We start from the raw sequence: 14,595 nt of genomic DNA on the forward strand, positions 1-14,595 counted from the left end.
TAGTTGGAACTTCAGGTGCGCACTATCATGCCTGGCTTACTTTTTGATTTATTGTAGATATGAGGTCTCACCAACTTGCCCAGGCTGGTCTCAAACCTCTGAGCTCAAACCTCTTGCCTTGGCCTCCCAAAGTGCTGGGATTACATGCTTGAGTCATTGCATCTGGCGTAAAGTTACTCTTTAACAGGTAATTGTAACATTTTCAACCAGTTAACTTTAAGTAAAGCATTTTATCCTGCATAATGTAAGTGGGCTTTATCCAATCAGCTAAAAGTCTTAAGAATAAAGATCAAGGTTTCCCCCCAAAAGAAGGAATTCTGTCTTTAGATTATAACACAGAAATTTTGCCTGAGTTTCCAGACTTTGGACTCAAAACTGCAACATCAACTCTTACCTCAATTTCCAACCTACTGGAGGGCATTGCCCTTTGGGTTTCAGCCTTGCCAGCCCCTACAATCACATAAGCCAATTCCTTCAAGTGAGGATAAATAGATAGGTAGATGATAGATAGCTGTATCTATGTCTACTTATAGGGGATAAATATCCCTCTGTTTATACTGTACATACGTAAAATAACATATGTACACACATAGGCATACCACTTTTTATTGTACTGCACTTTGCTTTAATTGCGCCTCACAGATACTATGGGTTTTGTTTTGTTTTTTAACAAATTGAAGGTTTGCTTCAACTCTGAATTGAGCTAGTCTATCAGTACCCTTTTTCCAACAGTATGTGCTCACTTCATGTCTGTCACATTTTAATCATTTTCACAATATTTCAAACTTTTTCATAATTATTATATCTATTATAATGATCTGTGATCAGTGACCTTTGGTGTTGCTATTATAATTGCTTTGGGCACAATTTTCATACAAAATAGGTCCATACAAAATGGTGAACTTAATTAATAAATGTGTGTGTTCTGACTGTTCTACCCACTAACTGTTTCCCCATCTCTCTCTCTCCCCCCTCAGGCTTCCCTATTGCCTGATACACAATAATATTGAAATTGGGAGAATTTATAACCCCACAATGATCTCTAAGAGTTCAAGTGAAAGGAAAAGTCGGATGTCTCTTACTTTAAATCACAAGTTAGAAATGATTAAACTTAGTGAGGAAGGTACATCAAAAACCAAGATTAGCTAAAAGCTAGGCCTCTTGTATTAGTCAGTCAAGCTGTGAACACAAAGGAAAAGTTCTTGAAAGAAATGAAAAGTGCTACTCCAGTGAATACATAAATGATAAGAAAGTGAAACAGCCTTATTGCTTATATAAAGAAAGTTTGAGTGGCGTGAATAGAAGATCAAACTAGTCACAACATTCCCTTAAGCCAAAAAAGCCTAATACAGAGCAAAACCCTAACTCTCTTCAATTCTTTGAAGTTGAGAGAGGTGAAGAAGCTGTAGAAGAAAAGACTGAGGTTAGCAGAGGCTAGATCATGAGATTTACAAAGAAGAGCTGTCTCCATAACATAAAAGTACAAATGAAGCAGCAATGTAGATTCTACAGAAAGTTATTAAGAAGATCTACCTAGCCAGGCTCGGTGGCTCAGCCTGTAATCCCGCACCTTTGGGAGGCTGAGGTGAGTGGATTGTCTGAGCCCGCAGGTTCAAGACCCGCCTGAGCAACTTGACGAGACCTCATCTCTACAATAAATCAAAAATTAGCCGGGCGTGGTAGCGCACGCCTGTAGTTCCAGTTACTCAGAAGGCTGAGGCGGAGGGATCACTGGAACCCAGCAAGTCGAGGCTGCGGTGGCCGGGAGCGGCCACTGCACTCCAGTCTGGGCAACAGAGTGAGACTCCAACTCAAAAAAAAAAAAAACAAAAAAAAAGAAGATCTGGCTAAAATTATTGATGAAGGTGGTTAAATTAAACAGATTTTCAATGAGGATGAAACAGCCTTACATTGAAAGCAAATGACACCAAGGACTCTTACTTTATTAACTAAGTTCACCATTTTGTATGGACCCATTTTCAATCCAGGTTGAAACCAATGATTATTTGCCATTCCAAAAATCACAGGGCCCTTAGGAATTATGCTAAATCTACTCAGCCTGTGCTCTAGAAATGAAACAACAAAGCTTGTATGACAGCACAACTGTACACAGCATGGTTTACTGAATATTTTAAGCCTACTATTGAGACTTACTGGTCAGAAAAAAAGATTATTTTCAAAGTTTTATTGTTCATTGACAATGTACCTGGTCATCCAATAGCTCTGGTGAAGATGTACATGGAGATGTTTTCATGACTGCTAACACAACCACGGATCAAGGAGTCATTTTGACTTTTAAGTCTTATTATTTAAGAAATACATTTTGTAAGGCTATAGTCACAGATTCTTCTGATGGATCTGGGAAAAGTAAACTGAAAACCTTCTGGAAAGGAGTCATCATTCTAGATGCCATTAAGAACATTCATGGCTCATGGGAGGAGGTCAAAATATCAACGTTAACAGCAGTTTCAAGAAATTGATTCCAACCCTCATGGATGACTTTGAAAGGGTCAAGACTTCAGTGGGGGCCAGGCATGGTGGCTCACACCTGTAACCCCAGCACTTTGGGAGGTGGAGGCGAGATAATTGCTTGAGCCTAGGAGTTAAAAACCAGACTGGGCAATATAGTGAGATCCCTATTTCTACAAATTCTTTTTTTAAAAAATTAACTGGTGTGATATTATGTGCCTATTGTCCCAGTTACTCAAAAGGCTGAGGAAGGAGGATCACCTGATCCAGGAAGTCAAAGTTGCAGTAGGCTGTGATTGTGCCACTATACTCCAGTCTAGGTGACAAAGTGAGATCTTGACTCAAAAAACAAAAAAAGTTCCAGTGAGGTAAGAAATGGTAAAAATAAAGAGAATTAGAAGTAGAGTCTAAAGATGTGACTGAATTGCTGCAATTTCATGATAAAACTTAAAAGCGGGAGGGGTTGCTTCTTATGGTGAGCTAAGAAAATGGTTTCTTGAGATAGAAGTTACTCCTAGTGAATATGCTGGGAACATTGTTGAAATCACAGCCAAGGATTTAGAATATTACATACTTAGTTGACAAAGCATCATCAGGATTTGAGATAATGGACTCCAATTTTGAAAGAAGTTCTACTGTGGGTAAAATGGTATCAAACAGCATCGCAAACTACAAAGACATTTTTTGTGAAGAGTCAATCAATGCTGAAAACGTCACTGTTAACTTATTGTAAGAATGTGCCAAGCCGGGCTTGGTGGCTCAGCCTGTAATCCCATGCCTTTGGAAGGCTGAGGTGAGTGGATTGCCTGAGCCCGAGGGTTCGAGACCCGCCTGGGCAGCGAGACCTCATCTCTACAATAAATTTTTTAAAAATCAGCTGGGCGTGGTAGTGCATGCCTGTAATTCCGGCTACTTGGAAGGCTGAGGCGGAAGGATCATCGGAGCCCAGCAGGTCGAGGCTGCGGTGGCCAGGAGCGGCCACTGCACTCCAGTCTGGGCGACAGAGTGAGACTCCAACTCAAAAAAAAAAAAAAAAAAAGAATGTGCCACAGCCACTCCAACCTTCTGTAACTACCACCCTGATCGGTGGCAGACACCTATACTGAGGGAAGATCTTCTACCAGCAAAGAGTGACTAACTAAAGGCTCAGATGATTTTTTAGCAATACAGTATTTTTAATTAAGGTATGTACATTTTTTAGGCATTAGTCTATTGCACACTTAATAGACTATAGTATAAATATAACTTTTAAATGAGGTGGGAAACCAAAAAATCCACATGACTTCCTTTATTGTAATATAAGCTTTATTGTGGTGGTCTAGAATGAAATCTGCTCTTCGTATGTCACCTCAAACATCTGAGTCATCTTATATACATCTCCTATTGGTTCTGTTTCTCTAAAGAGCGCTAAGAAATATACCCTTTATTTCTCAAACTCATCTCCCATTTCTCTCCTGTTTCAAGCAAACTGCTTCAGTCAACATTGGCATCCATGCTTTTCTTTCAAGCATGTTCCTGCCTTACAGCGTTGTACTTATTGTGCTCTCTGCCTGGAACCCCTTCCCCCAGACAGTTACATTGCTTACTCCCCTTTCCTCCTTTATGTCTTTGCCCAAAGTCAACTTCTCAGTAAGATCTTCTCTCTATACCCTGTTTATGTCCATCTATCATACTATGCATTTTATTTATTGTCGCCCTTTCTCAAATGTAAGCTCCATAAGAGCAGAAATTTTTGTCTGTTTTTTAACTCAAATATCCCTTGCAACTAGAACCAAGCTTTGCTTACAGCGCTTAGTAAACATTTCTCCAATGAATAAATGGCGAAAAAAATGAAGCCAGTAGGCGTAGCTCATAAGTGTAGAGATTAAAGGTATATAAGGGTGGATAGATATTGGTGGAATCTAATCTAAATAAACTGGAATTTACTTATAAAAAACTGTGTATTTATTCTTACATGTTTGAACTTCAGCTTCAAAGCACTCTCTGTTTGATGCAATACATCTATCAAAACATTTTTTCCATTGCTCAAAACAGTTTTTGAACAGGTCAATTTTGATGCCTTTTGGTGCTTCTGCCTTTTTGTCACCTCTTCCACATTGGCAAAATGTTTCCCTTTGAGAAGTTTTTTCATCTGAGGAAACAAAAAAAGTCACTAGGGCAAGACTGGGTAAATAGGGAGAGTGGGGCCCAGGAGTCATGCTGTTTTTTAAAAAAATTGCTAGACACTCAACAGTATGAACAGGTGCACTTGTAAATCACCCATTATTAAACAGGCAAATGTGCTAAAAGAAGCTCCAAAAAATATATAATATATATTTGTACATATTACTATATTACATATATAATACACACACACACACACACACACACCCACACACACACACACACACACACACACACACACACACACACACACACACACACACACACACATATATCGCTGAAGCCAAACACAGCCTCTCACAGCAAAGTTAGTGGTACACTGATGCTGATGGGTTCCTAGAACACACACCTAGCAGGGGAAGCCTGTACTATAAGGTGCCTACCCTCCAAAAATAATTCCAGGTTTTTGGGGGTCTCCCCTCATATGTATGTATATGTATAAAAATATACATATATGGAGAAAGAGTATATGTGTCTGCGTACATAAAAAAGTATATAAGTGTAGAGGTTAGAGGAAAGAAACAGAACAATAGCTATAAAGTTCTTTTAAATTAGGATAGACCTCAGCGTGTCTGAAGGCAAAGGACAAAGAACCAGAAGACAAGGATAGATTAGCAATACCACAGAAACAGAGGATAATGAAGACAGCACAGTCCCCCTTGAAATCATTTAATCAAAGGTACTGAAGATGAGGTACTTCTATTTTTAAAAACTTACACATAGTTCATAAAAACAGAAATATAAATGATCAATGGACAATCAAAAACATGCAACAATGTCCAGCCTCAACTACAATTAAAGAAATGAACTAGATACCATCGCTCTGTTTTTAGAGTGACCAAATGCAAAATACTCCAAACCCAGTGCTGGCTTACAGAGGAACAGATACCCACACACATTATTGAATGGCAGGTAAATTAATGCTACTTTTCCTATTTGGGGGGAATTCCCTCTTATGAGTCCTTCTTCCCATTATAGAAAGCAAATTACTTCCTCTCTAGTCCTCCTTTCAGCTGGAACATAGGCAAATAACGGGTTCTGCCAATGTGATACCTGTGCCGTATTTTAAATTAGAGGCTACAAATGCAAAGAGGGAGATATTATATCAGGAATCTACTCTGGGGAGAATTCCTAGTCATAGGAATTTATCTTATACATATCAACGTATACCAAGATATACAGATGATACTCAACAACTTACAGGGAGCTAGGTCCAATAAACCCCATTGTTAAGTTGAAAATACTGTTAAGTAGAAAATGCATTAATACACTTGCAGAGGCTAAAGCAACTCCATCTTAGAAGCTAAACTGCCATGTTGACTTCTGATTAACCCCAGTTCTGAAAGACCTCTAAGGTTTCCTACTTATCTATTGTTCCTGTGTTAATGCAGGTACTTACTGTAAATCCTGCCCTTCCATCAAATAACCTTGATGCTACTGTACTTCAACTCTCCTACACATCCTTTTGAATCATCCCTTTCCTATGGTATGAAGGCTGTGGGACTAGGAAGTTAAGGGCCCAGGGATCTACCACCTTTTTTGGATACAGCCCAAGACACAGATAGCTTCTGTTTGCAAGTCCTTATTAAATGTTTTTGAGAAGTTGAATATGTCAGTCTCTTTCTTCAGCCTCTCAGCTTCCTCAGATTTTAGGGGTAGGTTTGCATAGACCTCCTCGCTGTGAAACAACACCTAACCTACTAAAGATAACAGCTTAGCCTAGACTACCTAAAACATGCTTAGAACACTTACATTAGCCTATGGTTTGCTGGGCAAAATCATATGGCAATACTGTAGAGTATAGGTTGTTTACCCCCATGGTCATGTAGCTGACCAGGAGCTGTGGCTTGCTGCCACTGCCCACCAAACCGCATATAGGTAGCCCAGAAAAAGATCAAAATTCAAAATCTGAAGTACAATTTCTATTGAAACTATATTGCTTTGGCACATCATAAAGTTAAAAAATCATGTCGAACCATTTTAGGTTGGGTAACCATCTGAATATACAAATGTATTCACTACCGAACTCTGTATAGCACTATCAAAAATTAGAAATTAAAATGTTCATAAATTATGCACTCTTGTGTGGATATATGTATTTATAATATGGAACAGAGTTAGAACTAAGAAAATAGAATTAAGAATTAGACCTAAGCATTAGGCTAATTGAAATAAGCCAGTCACATAAGGTCAAATACTTACACAAGTGGGATTCTACTTATATAAAGTACCTAGAGTAGTCAAATTCATAGAGATGAAAAGTAGAATGGTGGTTATCAGAGGTTAGGAGGAGGAGGAATGGGGAGCTACTGTTCAATTGCTACAGAGTTTTGGTTCTTTGGATGGGTGGATGGATGTGACAGCAGTACAACAGTGAATAGTACACCTAAAAATGTTTAATGCCACTGAACTGTACACTTAAGAATAGTTAAGATGTTTTTTAAAAAGAAAAAAAGAAAATAATTAGATTTAAGAAATAAAAAGGTAAAAGCACTAACAACAAGAAAAATTATAGGTGAGAAACAGGGAGGGCATGACTTGTCAACAAGAATGTTCCTATAGATAAGAAGTGGCAGAAAAATCTCAAGGAGTGAACCAATAATGTGAAGAATAAGAAATGCAAGAGCTCGATCACAAACATATGCCAAGTTCTCTTTGGGTCACTTACATATTAGCTAACCCTAGAATGTTGATATTAATAGAGATAGCAGGATGGCTTACTGCCCAAGGCCCTATTAAAAGAAATGCAGTTTTTTTTGTTGTTGTTTGTTTTGTTTTGTTTTTGAGTTGGAGTCTCACTCTGTCACCCAGACTGGAGTGCAGTGGCCGCTCCGGGCCACCGCAGCCTCGCCTGCAGGGCTCCAGTGATCCTTCCGCCTCAGCCTTCCGAATAGCCGGAATTACAGGCATGTGCTACCACGCCCGGCTGATTTTTTGATTTATTGTAGAGATGAGGTCTCGCTGCCCAGGCGGGTCTCGAACCCACGGGCTCAGGCAATCGGTGAGAAATGCAGTTTTTAACCAACGGTCTCCTAAGTTGATAGCTCTGACCAGACTCCTGTGTCTCTTTTCCAAAAGAGAAAGAGAGACATAGGTCTTTTACTCAGACTGGTACCCTCACAGAAATTTGCAGACCAGAGCTGGGATCTTTTGTGTGGCAGGGAAGAAAGAGAAGAAAGCTCACTGTTTCCAGGTACAGACTCAAAGACAACAAGCAAAGCAAATAGGCTTTTGTATGACAGTACAGTTCAATTAGGAAAGACCTCCAGCTCCCATCCCACCCCAATTCCTGAAAGCAATTGCTGAAGTGTATGTGTAAGCTGTGGTATTTATACTTCCTTGAAATTCTAGCTATGATGAATAACCCTACTTCGATATTATTTTTATCAGCTATATTTATAATTATTTTGCAGTGTGATCTAATAAATTCTAATAGACCATATGACTCACAAACTTAAATATATGTAGTCACTTTTAACTCACACTTTTAATTCAACTAGCGTAAAGTAATCACTCTTGGCCAGGCACAGTGGCTCATACCTGTAATCCCAGCACTTTGGGAGGCAGAGGCAAAAGGATTGCCTGAGTTCAGAAGTTCGAGACCAGCCTGGACAACTTGGCAAGACCTCATCTCTACAATAAATCAAAAAATTAGCCAGGTGTGGTGGCACATGCCTGCAGTTCCAGCTACTTGGAAGGCTGAGGTGGAAGGATTGCCTGAGCCCAGCCCAGCAGATCAAGGCTGCAGTGGCCATGAGTGTGCCATGGCACTCCAGCTTGGATGACAGAGTGAGACTCTGACTCAAAAAAAAAAAAAAAATTCACGCTTAACTGACATACTAGAGTGTTATGCAACTATTTTCAAAAATGAGATGAATCTCTATGTGTTAATATAGAAAGATATCTGTTAAATGATAAAAGGTATATAGTAGTATTAACTTTGTGTAAATAAAATGTAAAATATATTTAAGCTATTAGATATCAAAACATTCTTCTGAGAAGAAATGCAGGACACTTAAATGGAGACCTCTGGGAGGGTGAGGGCACTGAGATGACAAGGGAATTTTAAAATTCTCATTTTATATGTTCCTGTACTATCTGAAGTTTTTAAAAATGTTCACAGATTAATCTCTATGTGTTAATATAAAAAGATATCTATGTTAAATGATAAAAGGTATACAGTAGTATTTACTTTGTGTAAATAAAATGTAAAATATATTTAAGCTATTAGATATCAAAACATTCTTCTGAGAAGAAATGCAGGACACTTAATGGAGACCTCTGGGAGGGTGAGGGCACTGAGATAACAAGGGAATTTTAAAATTCTCATTTTATATGTTCCTGTACTATTTGAAGTTTTTAAAAATGTTCACAGTATTTTATCTATTTATAATGCATTTTTATATTTTTTCAAAAACCCCAATAAATGATATTTTGTTTAAGATCACCATTCTCTGCACTTGATCCCCTTCTTATTGAAACTCTCAACTAGCTTATCTTCCCAAAATTGTACTGTTTTCTTTCTTATGTAAAATAGGGCTAATAGTATCTACTTCACAAGTCGGGGACCATGATTAAATAAGATAAAGTATGTAAAATGTCCATTAGAGTGTCCAATACATAGTGAGTACTTAATAACTTAGTTATTTTTCGTGAAAATTGTTGTTTTTGTCACCCTGCATATATTCACTCTTTTCCTAGCTAAAATGAATTCCTCTTTGGAACAACAGCTACCTCACAGTTAGCCTATGTGGTTTGAGAAGCCTGAGGCCCACACTCAAGCCAATTAGAGCATTCCATTCCCTCTGCACAGACTGTTTCACATGTGGTCCAAGACTTTCATTCAAATAAATGATGGAGAAAAGAAATTCTCTTTACTTCCTGGTCTTTGAGAGGATTTGAGGCCAGAGTTGCTATAACTATCTTACCACAACAAGGGGAGTGCCTGGAGGTGCTAGAAACCATAATGTAAAACCTGAAAATAAGGCCAAGACAATGGAATGCAAATCAAAGAAACCAAATCCTTGTGTCTTTATTTGAACCAGTGATAGTAACCTGGCTTTTTAATTATGAAAACAATTTTTTTTCTCTAAAATTTGGATTAAGCTTTCTGTCACTTGTAATCTAGAGGGTCCTACCTTAGACATTACTCTAATTATTTCTTCCTAAATTCTAAAATTGAACATGTACTCAATATCCTTGGTCTGGTGCTAGTCTTTCTCTAATTACAACGTTAAAAACCTAATCTATTTCCTAAACTAGTGTTCCAACTATTATAACACTATCCTATTTTATTTACTCTCATGAGCTATATTCTCTACCTCTACTACCCACTGACTATATCTTTCCATAATTCCAACCTATAGGAATAAAAACATATCTTTTGAAATGATAGTTCCAAAAAACAACTGTTCTGCTTTCTAGCTTCCTGGGAGTTATTTTTTTAATAATGTTAGGTGTCTCAGTAACATTAATATACCAGGGGGCCTATATTATCAAAAGAAATATTCATTTCTATCTATATTATCTATATCCATTTTATTAACCTTGAACAATATTCTCTATATATTTATACATTACTTGCAAAAATTCAAGTTTATTTGATTTACTAGTTACTATAAATTTACCTAAATATCATTATAAACAATTTTTTAAAACATTTACTCTTAAATGTTTTAGACTTTCTGAAATGTTGTGACAACATTGGAAGGCAACAAAAATACATATTATTAAAATGATGAAAAAACTTAACTTTGCACTCAAAGAAATACAAATAAAGATTTTAATTCTAATTTCAACTATCTCTTTGAACTCATTCTCATTTCTTCCTGTGGGGTATAATTTTACTTTTTTAATGTAAAAAGTGAGGCTCTCCTTCTCCGGCTGCCTGAAATTTGCAGACAAGGATTGTCATTGGTAGATGATTTTAGACTAGGAAGAGAAAACTTGGTTATACTTTCCAAAATCATTGTAATCCAGTCCTTTCCAAGTGGACCAGCTTCTCTTTATAATTAGTTTCTGTTAATTTCATGAGAAACGTCCAGAGTATTGGCAACAATACCAAAAGTCTTTTTTGTTTTTTTTTTTTAGTTGGCACTCCATTGCCCAGGCTGGAGTGCAGTGGCACACTCATGGCCACCCCAGCGTCAACCAGTTAGGCTCAGGTGATCCTTCTGCCTCAGCCTTCCAAGTAGCCGGAACTATAGGTGTGTGCTACCACGCCCAGTTGATTTTTTTTTTTTTTTTTCCCACTGCAGAGACAAGGTCTCGCCAAGATGCCGAGCTGGTCTCGAACCTGCGGGCTCAGGCAATCCACTCGCCTTGGCCTCCCAAAGTGCTGGGATTACAGGCTGAGCCACTGAGCCTAGCCAAAAGTCTTTACTTTTTGTGACTCTAATATCATCTCAAAAATTATACTTATTCTGAGTGTCTTATTTTCATAGTACATAAAAATTTCCAGATCTAAGTGTATCCTATATCTGTTTGCTATGTCTTCTCTTCATTATAACACCTGATTTAAGCATGGTTAAATGGTTGGTTTCAATTAAATTTAAGTCTGTTTATTGGTTTATCAAAACTACTAGCCAGGTGCAGTGGTCCATGTCTTTAATTTCAGCACTTTGGGAGGCTAAGGTGGGAGGACTGCTTGAGCCCAGGATTTTCAAACCAGTCTGGGCAACATAACAACCTCGTCTCTACAAAAAAATCAAACAATTAGCTAGGCTTGGTGGCCTGGGCCGGTAGTCCCAGCTACTCAGGAAGTTGAGGCAGAAGAATCACCTAAACCCAGAAAGTCAAGCCTACAGTGAGCTGTGATTGTGCCACTGAGCTCCAGCCTGGGCACAGAGTAAGACGTTGACTCAAAAATAAAATAAAGCAAAACAAAAAGCGAATTTACCAAAATTATATTTCTTTCTCATCCATCATTAAGATCTTCTATATTCACAACTATCATTCAAGGCGGTAAAACTAGGATTTATCTGTGACTTGTTCTTACTAATTCAAGTATTCACAAAGAAAAGTATCTAACTTTAAGGGTTTCTACTCTTAACCATCAAAATCTACAAAAGCTATAGATTTTCTCCATTCTACTATGTAGGCTTTTCTCACCATGCACACAAAGGACTGTACAGTAACAATCTAACTAAAGCAATGACTGATCTCTCTAACACATGCCACATAGCTACTGTTAATTCTTCCTATTTTTACCAAGTCATTCCTTGGCTCAAATTTTTTTCTAATAGTTTTCTTCATATCATCTCTAACATCCTTGATTTGGCTTGCAAGATCCAAATCAAGCTATAAGTTTATAAGCTGCCTTTTCTCTAATTTGACAGCCTATTATTTATCCGAAGCACATCCTAATAAGGTCAGTGTCATAAACACAGCAACATCAAATGTTCATAGAATCTATGCTAGATGAACAATCTTATATAGTCCTATAAAGTAAATATTATATGTTGATTTTATAAATACTCTCAAAGAAACTGATAAATTGAATAAACTGTCCAAGCATAAATTGAATAAACTGTCCTGATTTCTACCTTGCACTGTATAGCTTAAAAAAAAATGATCCAACTTGGGATTTTGTTTTCTATATTACATCTTTTTCTACTACACTGTGTTCTGTCCCCCATATACACCACTCAATCTGGCCTAATACTTGCTTTTTTTCATGGCTGCTATCTCTTCAACTTAGGTTTTGTACTGTTTTATAATCTTTGAAAATGCAAAAAAATTCCAGAAGCCCTCAATGAGAATCCCAATGCCTTCTTAGTACGTCTACCAGTCAAAAATTTTTTTCACTGAGTTCTATTTTCCATAGCTTGCCTTAAGAAAACAACGATTATTTTTAAACTTCAAATATAAAGGCATTTTACATTATTGAATCTATGCTTATTCAAACCACCCCAATCTCCCAACACCACCAAATTCTTACACTTGGTGGGAGTGTCCTTTCCACCCATCCTTGAGAAACACTGAACCTGACTTTATACTCCTCAGGACAAGAACCAAAATATTTAGAGTGACCATGTAAATTCATTCAAAAAGCAGATTTGGCCAGGTGTGGTGGTTCACGCTTGTTAATCCCAGAACTTTGGGGGGCCAGAGGTGTGAGGATTACTTGAGCCCAGGAGTTTGAGACCAATCTGGCCAACACAGTGAGACTCCATCTCTACGAAATATCAAAAAAATTAGCCGGGTGTGGTGGTGAGCGCCCATAGTCCCAGCAACTCAGGAGGCTGAGGTGGGAGGATCCCCTGAACCCAGGAGGTCAAGGCTGCAGTGGGCCGTGATCGTGCCACTGCACTCCACCTGGGTGACAGAGACCCTGACTCGAAAAAAAGAAAAGAAAAAAGGAGATTTTAGTATGCCAGATCCTAAGTAGCAAAAGTTAAAGAGGAAAATAAAAACGGAGCTAGCAGTTCTCAATGTCAATGCCTCAGAGTTGCTGAGTAAATACTTACTGGAGACAATCAAATCAGCTGGTGGGGTGGCTCTTTAACATCGGAGAAGATTAGGAGCAAGTTAGAGAATCTGATTCAAAGTTGTAGGAAAACTAACTCCCCAGAAAAATGCCCCCCCCCCGCCCAGTTTCAGGGGAGGGATGAACTCTGAAGCCCAGTCGCCCACCGCTCCAGGTGAAAACCCACTAACGAGGCTAAGTTCTCTGGGAACAGGAACTGCCACACTAGCTTACAGTCCTGATTTCTGCCTTGCACTGTGCAGTGTACACAAAAGCTACTTAAGAAATATCTGCGGATCGATAGTTTCCTCATAAAGATAACCAAACGACTGCCGGCAAGTCGTTTCTTCCATTCTGTTTTCTGTCGGATGATTTATTTAAAAGTTCGAACCTCCCTTTCACTAGTGACACTAATCACCCATCACCGACCACGCGAAAATCGTTATTGTGCCGTTCACACGTGGATTAAACGACCCTTCGCGATCGCCGGGTCTTCCCTGCGCTGTCCCTCCACTCCCCTCAAACTCAGAGCTTCCTCCTTCGCACCCCAAAAGCTACACCCGGAGCCCCCTGCCCCCAGAGAGACAGGAAATTACTGATGCTCCGCGAAGCACACACCCTCGGAGCAGGGAAGGTGGGATCCAGCGACGACCACAACTTCCAAACCCTCCTCTCACCACGTCGGGAGGTGAGGAGATTTACCTCAGGTTCCAGGAAAGTGATGGCGATGGCTCTTCAAGGCGCTGGCGGATCCGTTACCAAGAAGTCTCTCGACCTCCCCGTCACCATAGCGACTTCTAAGAGCCACGCCCCCATCCTTCCCGCGATACTTCCCAGTGCGCGTCATCCAAGTGGGCCCGAGATCCCGCCCCTCCAAGAGCCCGCCCTCTGCCTAAGGGACGTTATTAGAGTACTGCGCCCCGCCTCCCGCTGTGGGTGGAACCCTGGTCTTATTTTTTCCTCTTTTTAAAAACTCGCCAGGTTATTCCTCTAAATATTGTAAATAACAGTGCCGCTTCTGTAGACCACAGGGAAAACGTTCCCTCGCTCTCCCTTTTCACTTAGTAGAATAACTTCCCCTACCGCTCGGATCCCGCCAGCAGTTCGCGCATGCGCGTGGGCGACCAGAAAATGGCGGTGGCCATCGCCGCACTTTTTTTCAAATTCGTGGGTCCCAGAAATCATTGCGCGCATTTGTAACGAATTTCCGTTCGAGTTTGTATTTTAGGCGCCATTTTCGAGTGAAGGACCCGGAGCTGAGACACCGGTAGGAGCGGGGAGTGGGGAACTACGCAACCGTCCTCAGCTTGGGTCTGAGCGGACTGTCCCGCAGGTAAAGTCCTTCTTTTCGCGATCAGGTTGTCACACGCTTCCTTCCCGCCCTATGCGCGGGCGCCTGGAGAGCAGAGGCCTCGAGCCGGGGCCGCCAGGTCCGGGCCAGGGCTGCCGCCGGGAGGTCCTCCCGCTGTCACCCCTCCCCCCGCCGCCGGGCGCCG

General features: G+C 39.7%; 2 protein-coding genes across 3 annotated transcripts in view; one reads left to right on the forward strand and one right to left on the reverse strand.

Moving 5' to 3' along the window:
- Positions 1-13,831, reverse strand: part of IFT80 (intraflagellar transport 80) — a 168,376-nt gene extending 154,545 nt beyond the window's left edge. Inside the window, exon 1 of the mRNA XM_008053944.2 lies at positions 13,718-13,831. The gene's annotated coding sequence lies outside the window, so the exon portion shown is untranslated. The remainder of the gene's footprint in view (positions 1-13,717) is intronic.
- A 469-nt stretch (positions 13,832-14,300) lies between these two features.
- SMC4 (structural maintenance of chromosomes 4) overlaps positions 14,301-14,595 on the forward strand; it is a 40,512-nt gene continuing 40,217 nt past the window's right edge. The window contains exon 1 of one of the 2 annotated variants that reach the window (XM_008053945.2): positions 14,301-14,432. The gene's annotated coding sequence lies outside the window, so the exon portion shown is untranslated. The remainder of the gene's footprint in view (positions 14,433-14,595) is intronic. The other variant, XM_008053946.2, reaches the window with a different exon arrangement.

This window comes from Carlito syrichta, unplaced genomic scaffold (assembly GCF_000164805.1).
Source record: "Carlito syrichta isolate Samal-C Ts95f unplaced genomic scaffold, Tarsius_syrichta-2.0.1 Scaffold288891, whole genome shotgun sequence".
NCBI classification, from domain to species: Eukaryota; Metazoa; Chordata; class Mammalia; order Primates; family Tarsiidae; genus Carlito; species Carlito syrichta.